Consider the following 16,722-nt stretch of genomic DNA (forward strand, 5'->3'; position numbering starts at 1 on the left):
GTCTTTTCCTGTAATTGATACCTAGTCTCATAGCATTGTGGTCAGAAAAGATACTTGATACAATTTCAATTTTCTTAAATTTACCAAGGCTTGATTTGTGACCCAAGATATGATCTATCCTGGAGAATGTTCCATGAGCACTTGAGAAAAATGTGTATTCTGTTGTTTTTGGATGGAATGTCCTTTAAATATCAATTAAGTCCATCTTGTTTAATGTATCATTTAAAGCTTGTGTTTCCTTATTTATTTTCATTTTGGAGGATCTGTCCATTGGTGAAAGTGGGGTGTTAAAGTCCCCTACTATGATTGTGTTACTGTCGATTTCTCCTTTTATGGCTGTTAATATTTGCCTTATGTATTGAGGTGCTCCTATGTTTGGTGCATAAATATTTACAATTGTTATATCTTCTTCTTGGATCGATCCCTTGATCATTATGTAGTGTCCTTCTTTGTCTCTTCTAGTAGTCTTTATTTTAAAGTCTATTTTGTCTGATATGAGAATTGCTACTCCAGCTTTCTTTTGGTTTCCACTTGCATGGAATATCTTTTTCCATCCCCTTACTTTCAGTCTGTATGTGTCTCTAGGTCTGAAATGGGTCTCTTGTAGACAGCATATATATGGGTCTTGTTTTTGTATCCATTCAGCCAATCTGTGTCTTTTGGTGGGAGCATTTAGCCCATTTACATTTAAGGTAATTATCGATATGTATGTTCCTATTCCCATTTTCTTAATTGTTTTGGGTTCGTTATTGTAGGTCTTTTCCTTCTGTTGTGTTTCTTGCCTAGAGAAGTTCCTTTAGCATTTGTTGTAAAGCTGGTTTGGTGGTGCTGAACTCTCTCAGCTTTTGCTTGTCTGTAAACATTTTAATTTCTCCATCAAATCTGAATGAGATCCTTGCTGGGTAGAGTAATCTTGGTTGCAGGTTTTTCTCCTTCATCACTTTAATTATGTCCTGCCACTCCCTTCTGGCTTGTAGAGTTTCTGCTGAGAGATCAGCTGTTATCCTGATGGGGATTCCCTTGTGTGTTATTTGTTGTTTGTGCCTTGCTGCTTTTAATATGATTTCTTTGTGTTTAATTTTTGACAGTTTGATTAATATGTGTCTTGGTGTATTTCTCCTTGGATTTATTCTGTATGGGACTCTCTGTGCCTCCTGGACTTGATTAACTATTTCCTTTCCCATATTAGGGAAGTTTTCAACTATAATCTCTTCAAATATTTTCTCAGTCCCTTTCTTTTTCTCTTCTTCTTCTGGAACCCCTATAATTCGAATGTTGGTGCGTTTAATGTTGTCCCAGAGGTCTCCGAGACTGTTCTCTGTTCTTTTCCCTCTTTTTTCTTTATTTTGCTCTGCAGCAGTTATTTCCACTATTTTATCTTCCACCTCACTTATCCGTTCTTCTGCCTCAGTTATTCTGCTATTGATCCCATCTAGAGTATTCTTTATTTCATGTATTGTGTTTTTAATCGATGCTTGATTCATCTTTAGTTCTTCTAGGTCCTTGTTAAGTGTTTCTTGCATTTTGTCTATTCTATTTCCAAGATTTTGGATCTGGGAAATAGAATCTTGGATCATCTTTACCATCATTATTCTGAATTCTTTTTCAGGTAGACTGCCTATTACCTCTTCATTTGTTAGGTCTGGTGGGTTTTTATCTTGCTCCTTCTCCTGCTGTGTGTTTTTCTGTCTTCTCATTTTGCTTATGTTACTGTGTTTGGGGTCTCCTTTTTGCAGGCTGCAGGTTCGTAGTTCCCGTTGTTTCTGGTGTCTGTCCCCAGTGGCTAAGGTTGGTTTAGTGGGTTGTGTAGGCTTCCTGGTGGAAGGTACTAGTGCCTGTGGTCTGGTGAATGAGGCTGGATCTTGTCTTTCTGGTGGGCAGGTCCACGTCTGGTGGTGTGTTTTGGGGTGTCTGCGGACTTTTTATAATTTTAGGCCACCTCTCTGCTAATGGGTGGCGTTGTGTTCCTGTCTTGCTAGTTGTTTGGCTTAGGGTGTCCAGCACTGTAGCTTGCTGGTCGTTGAGTGAAGCTGGGTGCTGGTGTTGAGATGGAGATCTCTGGAAACTTTTCGCCGTTTGATATTATGTGGAGCTGGGAGGTCTCTTGTGGACCAGTGTCCTGAAGTTGGCTCTCCCACCTCAGAGGCACAGCACTGACTCCTGGCTCCTCAATTTGGGATGATTTGTTGTCCATTCATGTATTCCACAGATGCAGGGTACATCAAGTTGATTGTGGAGGTTTAATCTGCTGCTTCTGAGGCTGCTGGGAGAGGTTTCCCTTTCTCTTCTTTGTTCTCACAGCTCCTGGGTCTCAGCTTTGGATTTGGCCCCGCCTCTGCATATAGGTCGCCGGAGGGCGTCTGTTCTTCGCTCAGACAGGACAGGGTTAAAGGAGCAGCCTCTTCGGGGACTCTGGCTCACTCAGGCCAGGCGGGAGGGGGGGGCACGGAGTGCGGGGCGAGCCTGCAGCGGCAGAGGTCGGCGTGACGTTGCACCAGCCCGAGGCGCGCCGTGCGTTCTCCCAGGGAAGCCGCCCCTGGATCCCGGGACCCCGGCAGTGGCGGGCTGCACAGGCTCCCGGAAGGGCGGTGTGGACAGTGACCTGCGCTCGCACACAGGATTCTTGGCGGCGGCAGCAGCAGCCCCAGCGTCCCACGCCCGTCACTGGGCTCCGCCCTTTCAGTCGTTACTCGCGCCCGTCTGTGGAGCCCCTTTAAGCAGCGCTCTTAATCCCCTCTCCTCGCGCACCAGGAAACCAAGAGGGAAGAAAAAGTCTCTTGCCTCTTCGGCAGCTCCAGAGTTTTCCCGGACTCCCTGCCGGCTAGCTGTGGCACATTAGCCCCCTTCAGGCTGAGTTCTCGCCGCCAGCCCCAGTCCTCTCCCTGCGCTCTGACCGAAGCCCGAGCCTCAGCTTCCAGCGCCGCCCGCTCCGGCGGGCGAGGAGACAAGCCTCTCGGGCTGGTGAGTGCCGCTCACCACCGATCCTCTGTGCGGGAATCTCTCCGCTTTGCCCTACCCATGTATGTGGGGAGTTTCTTGCCTTTTGGGAGGTCTGGGGTCTTCTGCCAGCGTTCAGTAGGTGTTCTGTAGGAGTTGTTCCACGTGTAGCTGTATTTCTGGTGTATCCGTGGGGAGGACGGTGATCTCTGTGTCCAATTTCTGTTCTTAAGCTACCCAGTTGGTCAAACTTTGTTATGGCAGCCCTAACAAACTAACAAAATAATCTTATTTATCTCCAAATAATACACTTGCATTGTCATTTCCTGTTTTTTTTCAGATTTAGGCAATATATATTGACTTCATCCTAAAAGAAGATAATAATTTACATCATTTTCACCACTCTCTCATCCATACCTTCATACATCAGCAGCCATGCCACCCATCTTCTGAATATAGTTACTGTATTTTATCTATCTAAGAGGCCATCGCTTTTTAAGATGCACTATCATTTTATGTACCACTAACAAAGAAAGATACTACCAATTAAACTATGACACAAAACTTTTTTATCACTTAGACTTTCTACTGAAAGAAGTCTTTTAGAATTAACCAGACATAGGTTTTATCATGTATCACTTACTCAACTTGAAAATATAAGCAAAATAAATTATTTTAAGGTAAGCCTAATTTTTTCAAATTCAGAATCTGACTGTTGCAAATCACTTGTTTGACTTGCAGTTTTACTGTTTTTCCAGACTACCACCCTCTGTAGCATCAATAATGTTGATAGTGCCATTTTCATAAAATAATTCTTAAAATACTGAATGACTGTGATGTTAGTCTCTTAATCCAGTTTTGCATTATGTATAGCTAGGTAGATTTTCCATTCCCTTTTTGGGAATATCAGTAAATAATTCTAGTTCACCACTTTACTTTATTCCCATACCACTGGTTCCTTACATATGTATATATTCATGTAGCCACTACCAAATCAAATATAGAGCACCTCCAGTACACCAAGATGCAGGCACCTGTTGATGTGCATTCTTGCATAGGTAATGACAATCTTATTATGAATTGCTGTCTGGCCAAAAATTTTGTAAGATATCATTTATTATAAGACAATCGTAATTTTTAGATATGTTAAAATGTGCAGAGTAAAATTAATAAAACTCAAAATATCTTTTTGGTTAGATCAATATTCAATGTTTATTATTAGAATCATATAGATGCTAATCATTGCAGAGGTGAATTTACCATGAAATTAATGAAGATCCCCCCACTAGGATGGGAATCTTCAAAGCCCCTGGGACAGGACCTCACAAAGTGCTCATGTGATCACATTTTTTGTAAAAATTATAAAAGATACTTTAATTGCCACCAGTTAACTGGCCGTTTTTACTCTGACTTCACATGTATTGTCTGTCACATTTCTTTTCATGATTTGTTAAACATAATCATATTTGTAGGGGAAGCTGACATGAGGATACATAGAGTTTGGGTTTAGAGGAATATCTTTATTCCTCTAGTAGTTTGCAGTCACTTCCATGTACCGTTAAGATGTTGCTAGCCAGCTTTTTAAGCTGTCGTTATTACTGTTAACTGCCAACTCACTGGGTATCATGATCTGAAGTGCAGCGTGAAATCTTATTGCAATATGAAGGGGTGCTAGGGTGCTGAACACTGGGAAGATGGAGGAGAAAAAGAGTTTGAAATGTATGGAGCCTGAAGCTAGTCTATGTAATATAATACATGGAGGATTCAGTTCTCATCGAGGCCTACTCAAAGTACTGCTGTTCTTTTAGAAATATACTCCATGCTGCAGCTCTATCCTGACATTGACAAATATAAAATTTATAATACACTAATACAGCAAGGACATCAACAAACTGCTTGAGAGCTATTGATTCAAAAACTATCGAAGATCAGTCTCTGCCTCAGAAAATTTGAAATATCCTGAAATCTTACTACTGATATATGAAGAAAGTTTGATAGAGATTTTTTCCCCAAATTTGACAAAAATCTGAAACTTTACTTGACATCAACATTATTTAGCTAAAGGAAATATTTCTCAATTATCAATAATAAAGCAAAAATTTTGATCAGCTGTGCTAAAGGAAAGACTGAATTATATGTTTTTCCTCTCTCTACAGAAAATGATATTACAATATTATTTTAATAAGAAGAGAAGATTATAACATATATAGCCAAAAATGTAGGTAAAATGTATTACTGGGATATGTGTCAGGAAGTTAATTAATAAAGGTAACATTTTATTTCTCTGGATATTGTGATGTTTGCAGTATTTTGTATGTTTTTAATTTTGTAATTTTTGTAAATTATCTTATTCTAAGTAAATATTTACTTACAACAAATTTTTGTAACTTCACGTTCTTTTTTAGAAAGAGAATCCCCATAATTGTATTCACTTCTGTCCCCAGGAAGTCTGGAATATTTCCTATGATTACCTTTTCTTTCCTGCATACTGGCCTGCTTGCAATCTTTAAAGCACATCCTGCTCCTGGTTCAGGCCTTTGCCTCATCAGCATGTTCCTTTCAGACATAGCAACATGGCTTGCTCTGCACTTCCTTCTGGGCAATACTCAGAGACAATATATTAGGGAGAACTCACTCACTATCCTCTATAAATAGCACCTCTACCTACACTAGAGTTGTTAGGTAAAATACAGGACACCTGGTTACATTTAAATGTCAAATCAACAATAAATAATTTTTTAGTCTAAGTAAATCTCCCAAAACGCATGGAATATACCCATAGTAAAAATTTATACATTGTTCGCCTGAATTTCAAATTTAATCAGGGATCACATCTTTTTTTTTTTTTTTTTTGGCTAAATCTGGTAATACTGCTCCCACAGTTTCTATTCCCTTACTCCACTTTGTAGCACTTATCACCATGTAATATACTAGACATTTACTTTTTGTTCCTTCCCATGTTTCTCACTAAACTGTGAGCTCCAGGGTAGCAGGGACGTTTGTCTGTCGTTCACTGATGTATCAAGCACCTTGACTGGTGCCTGACACATAACAGGCACCCAATGAATATTAATTTAAAGATTAATGAACAAGCAGTCTAAACCTTACAACTTTACCTCTTAATATTGCTCAAACCCTCTCCTTTTTCTATTCTAGTAACTCCCACTCTAATTAAGGGCCCAGAATATGGCTATTGTGTTCTAACTGGTCTCCTTGCTTCCAGCACACTGTTTTGAAATCCACTCACTATAAATAACTGATTGACCTAAAACACAAATCTAAACAAACCACTCCCCTGCACAGACTCAACAGGACTACAGCAACTAGAGCAAAAACTCCAAGCACCCTGGCATGTTACTTGTGGCCTTCTTCATGGTACCCACACCAACCTCTCCATCTCATCTACTACAGCCCTCCAATAGGTCCCCATCCATAAGTTACCCTTCACACCTCCACATCCATACTGATTAAGTTACTTCTGCACATAGCACTCTCCCTACCCCTTTTGTCACCTAAGTCTTTCATATTCTTAAGGACACATGTCAAGTACAATTCTCCTCCAGAAATCCTTCCCTTACACCCATGGGCTGAACTCAGTATGTCTTTTTGGAGGGTTTTGTTGTTGCTTGTTTGTTTGTTTGCTTCTGTACCTCTATAGCACTCTGCATATTTCTGTCATGGTATAGTCTATATTGTATTACCTTCCTCACATCCCATTTCCACTGAGTTTGAATTTTTGCATGCAAGTCTCAGGGGGATTTAGAAATCTCCCAGATCACTATGTTACTAGATGTGGTCCTTATTTGGGAAGGACTACTCTAGTTTAGGTCAATGCTGAGTAACTGTGAGGTTCTGATAACTTATTCACCCTATGTTAAACCTTTTTGCCTGATAGAACTCCCCAAGACAGATGGGGAGAAAGAAGTTTATTTTGCCAATGTCCCAGGAAAGTGCAGTTACTTGAAGGAATTTTTCAATTCATAACTCCACAAAACTTCTTTTAAAAAGAAAAAATGGAAATATACCACTATCGCACACAATTTTTCTCTCTGAGTCCCTCTTTTCTTTCATTAGAGATGATCAATTAACAAAGAATCAATTAAATAATTTCACACAGCATTTCACCTGCCAGGAACTTTAAAAAAAAACATGCTCACTGCACACCTTATTCCACTCTCTTACACAACTTTTTCATCCTATTAGATTGCCCCAAAATTGAGGAACCTATTTCAATTTTTTAAAGTTTCCTAAATTAAAATAACTTCACGGTAAAATATAACCCAAAAGAGGTGTATCAAATGTAGGATGTTGAGTAGAAAAAAGAAAACTGTAGTGTCCCAAAGGAGTCTGAGAATAAGGTCTGAGCATTACAAGATGGAACCTTCCATCAGATTGCTGTTCAACTTAATTATGGTTTAAGATATGCACATATGAAGTTAATATTCAGGATCCTGGTGATTTAAAAAGCAGCAGTCGACCGCTATTTGAATTCATAGTCTTATAAACTATCTTTCCCGATGAAACAACTAAGCACAATATGATATCAGTGCTCAGATTTCTGGAGAGAGAAAGCAGTGGCCCTATTTTTTTTTAATGATGCATATGTAATTTGAATTCAAAAGAGGGAAATTATGTAAATACCAAGGGGACACTACAGAGCTTCTAACTTTTCAGTCCCCAACCAAGTAGAAATTCCCACTTAGCTCTTTAGGTCTATTTGGAATGTCATTGCACACAGACCAATGTCATGCTCTTAAAACATTCTCTGAGCCTCGGGCTATGCTCAAGTCTGTCATAACTTTGCATGGTCAGAAGTGGAGATACTAAATTAAGGATGAGACCTAGACTGGTTTGATTGAAGCTTCACTGATAATAACCCATTTCTACCTGCCACTCCTCCCCATGGTTGCTAATCAACACTATCCAGGGACATATGCCCCAGGGAAATAAGAGAAATAATTGTCCTCTCCAAGCCTCCACTCTGGTTCAAAGAAGCTCTGACCCTTGCTTTCTATGTCTCAGCAGCTGCTTTCCACAAATGTCCAGTGCAGACCCCACCTTCCCAGGGTCCAATAAATCTAGGCAGGCACCACATCCTCCTAGAACTTCCTGGCTCTTCTGTGTTGGACAGTTTGGCATGGGATCATTCAGTTTTATCCTCTGAATCCTGCCTTGTCACTGTCACAAGGAAGCAGCTTGGCATAGTAGAAAGACTTCAAGCGTTTGGAGTCAAGTCTAGACTCCCTTACTCACTCACGGCCATGTGACCTTGGATAAGTTACTTAACTACTCTGGATCTTTGTTGTTTGTTTTCCTAGGTAAATATAGATGCATTTTACTTATAGGATTGTAAGCACAAAATGAGAAAAATATGTAGTACAGGGACTACCATATAAGATGTGTTTGGTAAATCTTAGTTCCCATCACTGCCATGGAATGCACTCCACCAAGAACAAAGTCAATGTCACTGAGGTTGTGTTGTGCTGATGGACCTCATCAGGGCAGTTGACAGAGCTCTTAGTCAAGCTGTCTCTACCACCATGGCAAGACCTGGATGCTTCACCCTCTTGAGCTTCATCTCAGATGTATATAACCCATGCTCATTGTCATGCTCAAGCCATCTGGCCTTCCCTAAGTTGAAACATTTTGAGCTCTTGCTTTCTCAATTTTGCTCATACCCTTCGCCTGACTCTTCATTGAACTACTCTTTAACAAAATGTTGGTACTATGACTGTCTCTTAATGAATACTCAATATATATTAATTATTTGTGGTGATATTTTTGTTAATTAAAGAACAGTAGCCTCAGTGTTATAAGAGCACACGGTACCTTCATCTCCCTTTGCCTTGGTTTTCTCAACTATAAAATGAGAAAACTAATCAAATGTACATCATGTGTGTTACAAAGATTAAATGAGTTTATAGATGTAAAGTGCCTGAAGTGGTACCTGGAACACAGTGCTAAAAGTGCTAAATCATTTCCAGAATTGATATTTACTCCAGTCTAAGCCATAGACAACTTCAGATTAACTGATTAATTCATCTCACTGAAGCCACAGATGTAAGGAAAGGCAGAATCTGTGCAGCCTGGATTAAGAGCCCTGCTGTCATACACAGGGTTAAAGAAATGTCTGTAATTCCTATTTGGTGAGAATTAGTATAATTTGATACTGATATTACCTGACAAGATGAAAATGTTGTTCCACTAAAATCCCTGGAGAGATTATATCCTCAAAAAGTTTTGGAGGAAACTGTATTTTCACTAACAGCATGTGACTATCAAAAGGTATTTTAAACCCATGATGACCAAACTGATCAGAGATAACCAAATATTTAAGAATATTCTGGTCTAATGGATACCAAAGCTTGTTGGATAAAATCCATGCCAGTTGGATTTATCATAATACGTAAGTCAGCAAGTCCCTGGATTTGTCTGATATACTTTCTGCTCTGTATTATCACAACCCTTGGATAAAGATTCATTTCAGTACCACAACTAGTAAGAATTTTTTATATTATTCTACTACAAATTCAGAGTTTTGAACTGACAATAAACTCAATGTGTCTGTTTATAAAGACAAAAAGTTTTTTAAAAATCCATGTTAGTAGAAAACTAAAAATAGCAAATGGTCCCATATTTATATCTCAGTAGTCAGAATACAAATAAACATCCTTGGTGAAAACACACCAGTGCTTTCAATTAAGGTAATATAATTGCATGCTTTGAAGTGGAACAATGGAAAAATCTGACAATCCATTGTATTAATATGAGACACAGACTTTAGAGACATATAAAAAATAACATTTGATCTTTGTAAGGCATCTGCTTCTATATACTTTTTGCATAACATTTATGTATTGTGTGTAAACACACACATTAGATAGATAAATAGATAGCTGGATAGATGAACATATGTTAAAGAGCTCAATGAAATATGGTGCAACCCACTAATTCACTTCAGTAAGCCATTTCACTGCTATTGCTACAAGTTCTATTGTCTTCTGCAGTTTCATCGTTTTCAAGAGGTGGTAGAAAAACTTTACACATTTATACTCAGTCAATTAATTTACTTACCTGGCACAGATCACAAAAGACTGATGTGAAGGTAGAGGACAAAGTCTCAAATAGCCTAGACAATGGTGTAAAAGCTGAGAGCAATGATTTTTATCCTATGTATGTCTTCAAGTGTTTTATTCATTTATAAAGTAGAGTGCAATGTATAACCATTGAAGAAAAAATAACAGGTCAGATAATAGTCTTTTGTAAATAACTATTTGGAGCACAGAGTTGTTTTCCCAATTCTTCATGAGATTCCACTATTATTTTGTCATCAGTTTTCAAGCATCACAGTTCCCCTTCTTTGCTCTCTAAATCAACTTAAACAAAACTAAGCATTATTTGCAAATTTCTTTGTTAAGAATCCTAGTTTCTGGGACTCTGACTCTGCCTACTGCAGTATTTGAATCTATAAAATTTAATTAAAATTATCACTTAGATTTCTTTATCAAGAAAGACTGAGACTTGGAGTTCAAGATAACTAGGAAGGTGGGGAGGGCATTTAAGGTAACCAATTTGGTGAATGAATAACTAATATTCCAATACTCATGGTCGTAATTTATAGGCCTGTAGAAACTCCTTTGTAAGATGGATTGTAGGCCAATGGTTATATACTACAAAAAGAAGCTTCATTAGAACATTTGGTCTAGATTTAAAAATCAAGAAGCAAGGAAGGCAGCAGTTCTAGAAGAGAGCAAAGAATTAATCACAGTTGCCTTGCACCCATCACCAATAGATCAGTTACAATTAGGGAAGTTTTAATTTCAATCTCTCAACTTCTGCCACAATCACAACAAACTGTCCTCCTACTTTTATCTGAGGGGTTTTTTTTAGTATTAAAAAAAAAAAACTTCAGCCACTTTGTAGTACATAAAATTATCCACAATATCTTCCATTAGAATCGAAAGTCCCATAATGCAAACATGTTACAGTATTCCAGCACAGAGTAACTTTCTGTAATGTAAAATGTTATGACATGAAATTGATTTATTCATAACCTACACTGCTTATGTTGTGAACTATTCAATTTTGTGGATGTAGATTCCTTAGTAAAATGTATATGTTGAACCCAAAGATACATTTCATCCAATCGTTCCTAAGGATTTTATAAACATAACTCTGAAAGGCCTCTTGGTACTCATGATCAGAGTTTCGGTCTGACAGTTCTGACAATGAAACCAAAATATCCATCAGTGCAACTGGTATGCAAAAGGTGTGCTCTCAGTGCATGGCCATGAGTGCAGTTCCTGCCTTGCTGGAACCAATGTGGTAACTGGACACTCTGGGTCTCATTGTTCTGTTTTCATCAATGTATAACATCACAGAATAAATCCATCAACAGAATTTTAGGCTCAGGTTTTAAAAATTGTGTCAAAGATGTAATTGAGCAGTAATAAGTGTACACCATCCAAGAAACTGAGTCAAGATGTAGCATTATTAAGGGCATTAATTTAAATAAAGTTAATCAAAATTAATTAATAACAATTTTAAATTATTAATTTTAAAAATTAATAAAATTTTAAAAAATAAACTAATGATTTAGGGATAAGCTATATTGTTTCTGCTCTGACTGTATCCAGTGTACCAAACCATATTGAGTTTAGATGTCTCTTCAACACAGATAGTTTGGCTACTAAATATATATAATCTGGAAGGGAAATAATAATCATTGTTTCTCATAATTTTTTTAAATTGGTCATTCTTTAGAGTTACATGTAGGTGGAGATAAACATTAAATAAGGAATTATTTTTAAGAAAGGAAGGTGAGAAAGTTAAAGTTTACTAAAATAAAAAATGAGGGGGGTATACAAGTAATCTAGGAGCAGGCATCATTTATCAAATTGCCTTTTTCTGCCAGGAAAATTCAACATTTATCATTCTGCTTATGTTTCCCCTGTACAACGTTTCAGGGGTTAAAAGCTTTGTGTTTCAGACTCTGAAACACTGGAAAAATCATTCAGCTGGTTCATTTAGTGGTCTTTGTAAATTCTGAGAGACATTTGAAGTGTTGTGGTGGGTTTAGAGTCCGGTGTTTGAAAGCCTTGGCACTCCTGGGTGAAGCCATCTCAGATACTAAGATGGAAATACAGCAAAGAAAAATAATAACACATTAAATTCTAATTCATTGTTGTCTTAGAGCCGGAAGGCCTCTGAGAAGTTTAACAAAAGACCACTAAGCAAAACATGCTTGAAATACACTCCAAAGAAGAAAAAAGTAAACAATGAACCTCAAATAGTTCAAGGCAAGGCACACTAACAGTGTGTTGGACCACAAATAAAAGTCTAAAGAGAAACTAAAAAGCTTTGAGACTGACGTTTAGAATGGTGCATATGAGAAGGGGAAGAATTTCTAGTTAAAGTCCTTTAAGATCCAACAGATTACACATTTTGATGGCCAATAGTATCATTCTGACCTTGACTGCTGCTGTAGGAAATAGCTGGGCATTCAAATATTGCCATGCATTTGCTCCACATTGGTCAGACACTGACAATAATGATGGTACAAGAATAGAGGTCCTTTTGCTGTATTCTTTGTTCTCTGTGGGAGAAAAATCCGAGAAAGATTTTCTATTATACACCAAATATCATTCTTTCTGGCAGTCCATAATAGTGGGGAAAGGGAAAGGATAGTTAAGCGAGGAAAAAGTTTACCTAGGGAAATATATACATAAAGAAACTTCAGTTTATCACGTGCCAATATAGTCTACAATTCTACTAGGTACTTTGTGTGAATTTATATAATTCTAAAAACACTCAGATGTAGGAATTATTAATTCTATTTTGTAGACATGAAAACAGAGATGGAGAGCAGTAAGACATTTGCCTAAGGCCATTCAGTGACTGAGCAATAGAAGCAAGATTTGCACCAAAATCTACTGAGTCCAAAGCCCCAGTCATTAATCATTATGTTTTTCTATCCATTATTAAATTTCAAGGGTTGTGAGATCACCTCAAGTAAGTCTAAGCATTTTATCCACCTACTTTAGGCAAATATTATCTAGAACATCCTAGATCCTTTGTATGCTACAGAGAAGTAGCTGACCTCTAGGTGGCTTTAAGAATCCACCTATGGGGCTTCCCTGGTGGCGCAGTAGTTGAGAGTCCGCCTGCCAATGCAGGGGACACGGGTTCGTGCCCTGATCCGGGAAGATCCCACATGCCGCGGAGCGGCTGGGCCCATGAGTCATGGCCGCTGATCCTGCGCAGCTGGAGCCTGTGTTCCGCAACGGGAGAGGCCACAACAGTGAGAGGCCCGCATACCGCAAAAAAAAAAAAAAAAAAATGAATCCACCTATGAAGGGCACTCACTGCCAAAGCTGCACCCAACCCTTCTACCAGTTAGGTTCCAAAGGACACAAGTGGTGAACTCATTTCATTCAGATGACAAAGATTGTAATTCCATCAACTTGGTGCAGAGAATCAGACCAATATCTGAAAAGTTTCCCATTCATTAAACCATAGCCGCAACAGAAAAACTCCACAATCTTGTGTGAGGAATATTCCACTGATGCAATTTCAAATGAAGACCATCTCCCTGAAAGAGTTGATCTCAAACTCTTTACAGAAATTATTTTAATGTCAAACAGTTAACCAAAACAATTAAGAAGCCTTCACTTACAATGATCAAGTAAAATGGAATATTAAATTTCCACAAATTTGGGGCATTATTTCAACTATTGATATTATTTCAACTGTCCTCAAAATGGGTTCACTGATCTAGTACTGAATACAAAGCACTCATCTAAAATCATATTAATATTTTTTCTGCAAAATGAGAAAATACTGTCTTATACAAATACCTTCCATAATAGTATAAAAAGTATGATTTTAAAAATTGAGTCCTAAATATCTTAGCTAAAGTTGGATTAGCTTTCAAAACTGAAATGATATGCGAATTCTGAGAAAGTCTCAATTTGAACTCAATAAGATTAACCATTCACAGTAGAAAGCCATTTCAAATGCAGCATTTGGGAAGGATCATCCATCACAGAGACTAGCACATTCTCCATGCTAGATGAAGCTTGGAACTTAATGGGAGGTTACTGACAGCTTTCATCTTCATAGCTGCCCCAGAAATTTGTTAACAAATCATTTGTCCTGACAGGGAGATACTAGAAGAAACTCACAATATCCCAAAGAATACAATACAAGAAATGCAACCTCATATAAACCTATTTGTTCAAGGCTTTGAAATAAGTAAATGTACCTTTTAGAGGTCATCAACCAAGTATACTTCATAAACCTAGCCTTATGGTTTTTATCACCTTTGATATAACTATTTCTAGCAAACAAATAGTGAAAAGAATTCAATGTGTCAGAATTTCCAAATTCCTTTTCTTTTTTAAATTGCAATTCTCACAATCCAGTTCTAGCATCAATTATGTCATCAGCAGCTTATTAAAATGTGTATAGTGTAATAACATGTTCTATCTTGATTCATTCTCAAAACAATCTTCTATGATAAGTACTATTGATCCTCTGTTGCAGATAAGTTAACTGAGGCTCTGAGAAGTTAAGGAACATGCCTAGATTATACTGCTAGGTATTGGCAGAATGACTAACTTTTTCCCTTCAGTAAAATTTATTTTTCCACAAAGATGGAGAAGTAGCCTTAGAATTGAAGTGAGAATAAATAAAACATTCTGTTTTATGTGAATCAACAACAGCATCTTTTAAATTTTATATGTGCTAAAGAGAGTTAAAAATAAATTTTCTTTTTTTATTAATTTTTACTGCAATTTAGTGGCTTTAAAAACTAAATTTTCTTATAGGCATTTTTAGCTTAAGCCCTACATAAATCGTGTATGTGTGTGTGTGTGTCTGTGTGTGAGAGAGAGAGAGAGAGAGAGAGAGGAGGGAGGGAGAGAAATTCTGAGAAAGTCTATATGCCATATATATATATATATATATATATATATATATATATATATGCCATACATACATACATATATATATATATATATATATATATATATATATATGCCATACATACATATATATATATATGCCATACATACATATATATATATATATATATATATATATATATATATATATATATATATATATATATACATATGGCATTTCTCTATAGATGAAGTAGGTGACCTCCTTGATAGAAAATTCGAAAGACAGATATAAATCCTCTGTCAAATTCTGATCAAACTGCAAACTGCCACCATTACTACACTTACCACCAGCATTTCACAGTTCCTTAAACTTCCACCATGAGTCATATTTTTGAGTTGAGGTATCAAAATGTTACAACTACTGTGTTATTGAGTGAGGCTGGGGATGTATCACATTAAATCGTTATAAGCCATTGATATCATTCTACAGTCTTGTTTAACTGATTAACTATAATCATGTAGGAAGTCCTTGAAGAACAAGATCACCCAGAACAAGAACAGGTAAGTTTGACACTAGAGGATGGAAAAGGGAAAGGTTAGGAACCTTCATAGATCTGGTATTCCAAAAATATGCACTTGAATTTATTCCGCAAGGCTCTTCTCAGAGCTGATGGAAATGACCACTGAATGCATTAATCTGCGTAGCATTGTAATCAGACATATATTTTCACATTCTACAGTGTAAGGAACAGCTTATCCTCAGCAGACCCCCGCCTCCCATTATGACAACAGAGTTTTCAGACCTACGGGGCTATTTCTCATGGTGCCAACCACACATAGCTGTTCAGAGCATATTTTCTGTCACTTTTCCTTCTTTCAAGTTCTATTCTCTGTCACTCTTCTTTCTAATGGTCAGGGGGCAAGTGAAGAAGAAATGGCAGCTAAAGGTACATTTTTCATTTATAAACAGTAATTGCATATTTGTGGGTAAACAATCACCTAAATATCAAAGGCAGGTCTAGGACTGGTGCCACACATACTAGCATAGCTCTTACCAAAATAGGTCCTGAATCATAAACCACCTATCACAGACTCTTTGAAAACTCCTCCTGATTCACCCTATATTTAAAAGGAATATGAAAAAATAGAGGATAGTTATTTAGGAGATGCATTATTTTAAAATGCATTTTAATAATTCTGAGATTGAGGGGTTAAATTTCTCTACATAGTTTTCTCTAAGTTTGTCCACATATCCCCATATATCTGCATTCCAATGTCAAGAAATAAAAGATTTGTCAACGACCCTAGAGGATACTTCTGCTAAGAACACTGCTGACGCCATAAAACCAGCCACTGTGTTCACCCAGGTATGCTCAAACCTTGACAAGTCAAGTCTCTACAGATTTAAAATATCTTACCATTAGCTTTTCACTTTAAAAAAAATGTCCAGTTTGTCTTTTAAAAATTACCCATCTCAAATGGTTAATGTCCTTATTATCTAGAGATTTCATATGAAAAATTTGAAAAATACAGAGAACCCAATAAATAGATGAGCAAAGGGTAAGGACAGCTCACAGATGAGGAAGCACAACTAGAATGAAAAGTAATTAAAACTATACAAAACTCTTCAGGGTTTCCACTAGTAAAAGAAAAACCAAGTAAACCAAATAGAAACCATCTTTAACCTATAATTTTTTAATTACATAAAATAAAATTGTGGTTGAAGGCAAAAATGGCTTTTAGAAAGTAATTGAGCAATACATGTCAAGAGTATGAAAAGTAGCCTTTGAACTCAAAGAAATAAACCTAAACATGAGGAGGCAAAGCATGTAAAAAAATTGGTTTATCACAGCATTTTGCTTCATAATGGAAAACTAGA

Source organism: Mesoplodon bidens, assembly GCF_964165515.1.
Source record: "Mesoplodon bidens genome assembly, chromosome: 2".
In the NCBI taxonomy this organism is placed as follows: Eukaryota; Metazoa; Chordata; class Mammalia; order Artiodactyla; family Ziphiidae; genus Mesoplodon; species Mesoplodon bidens.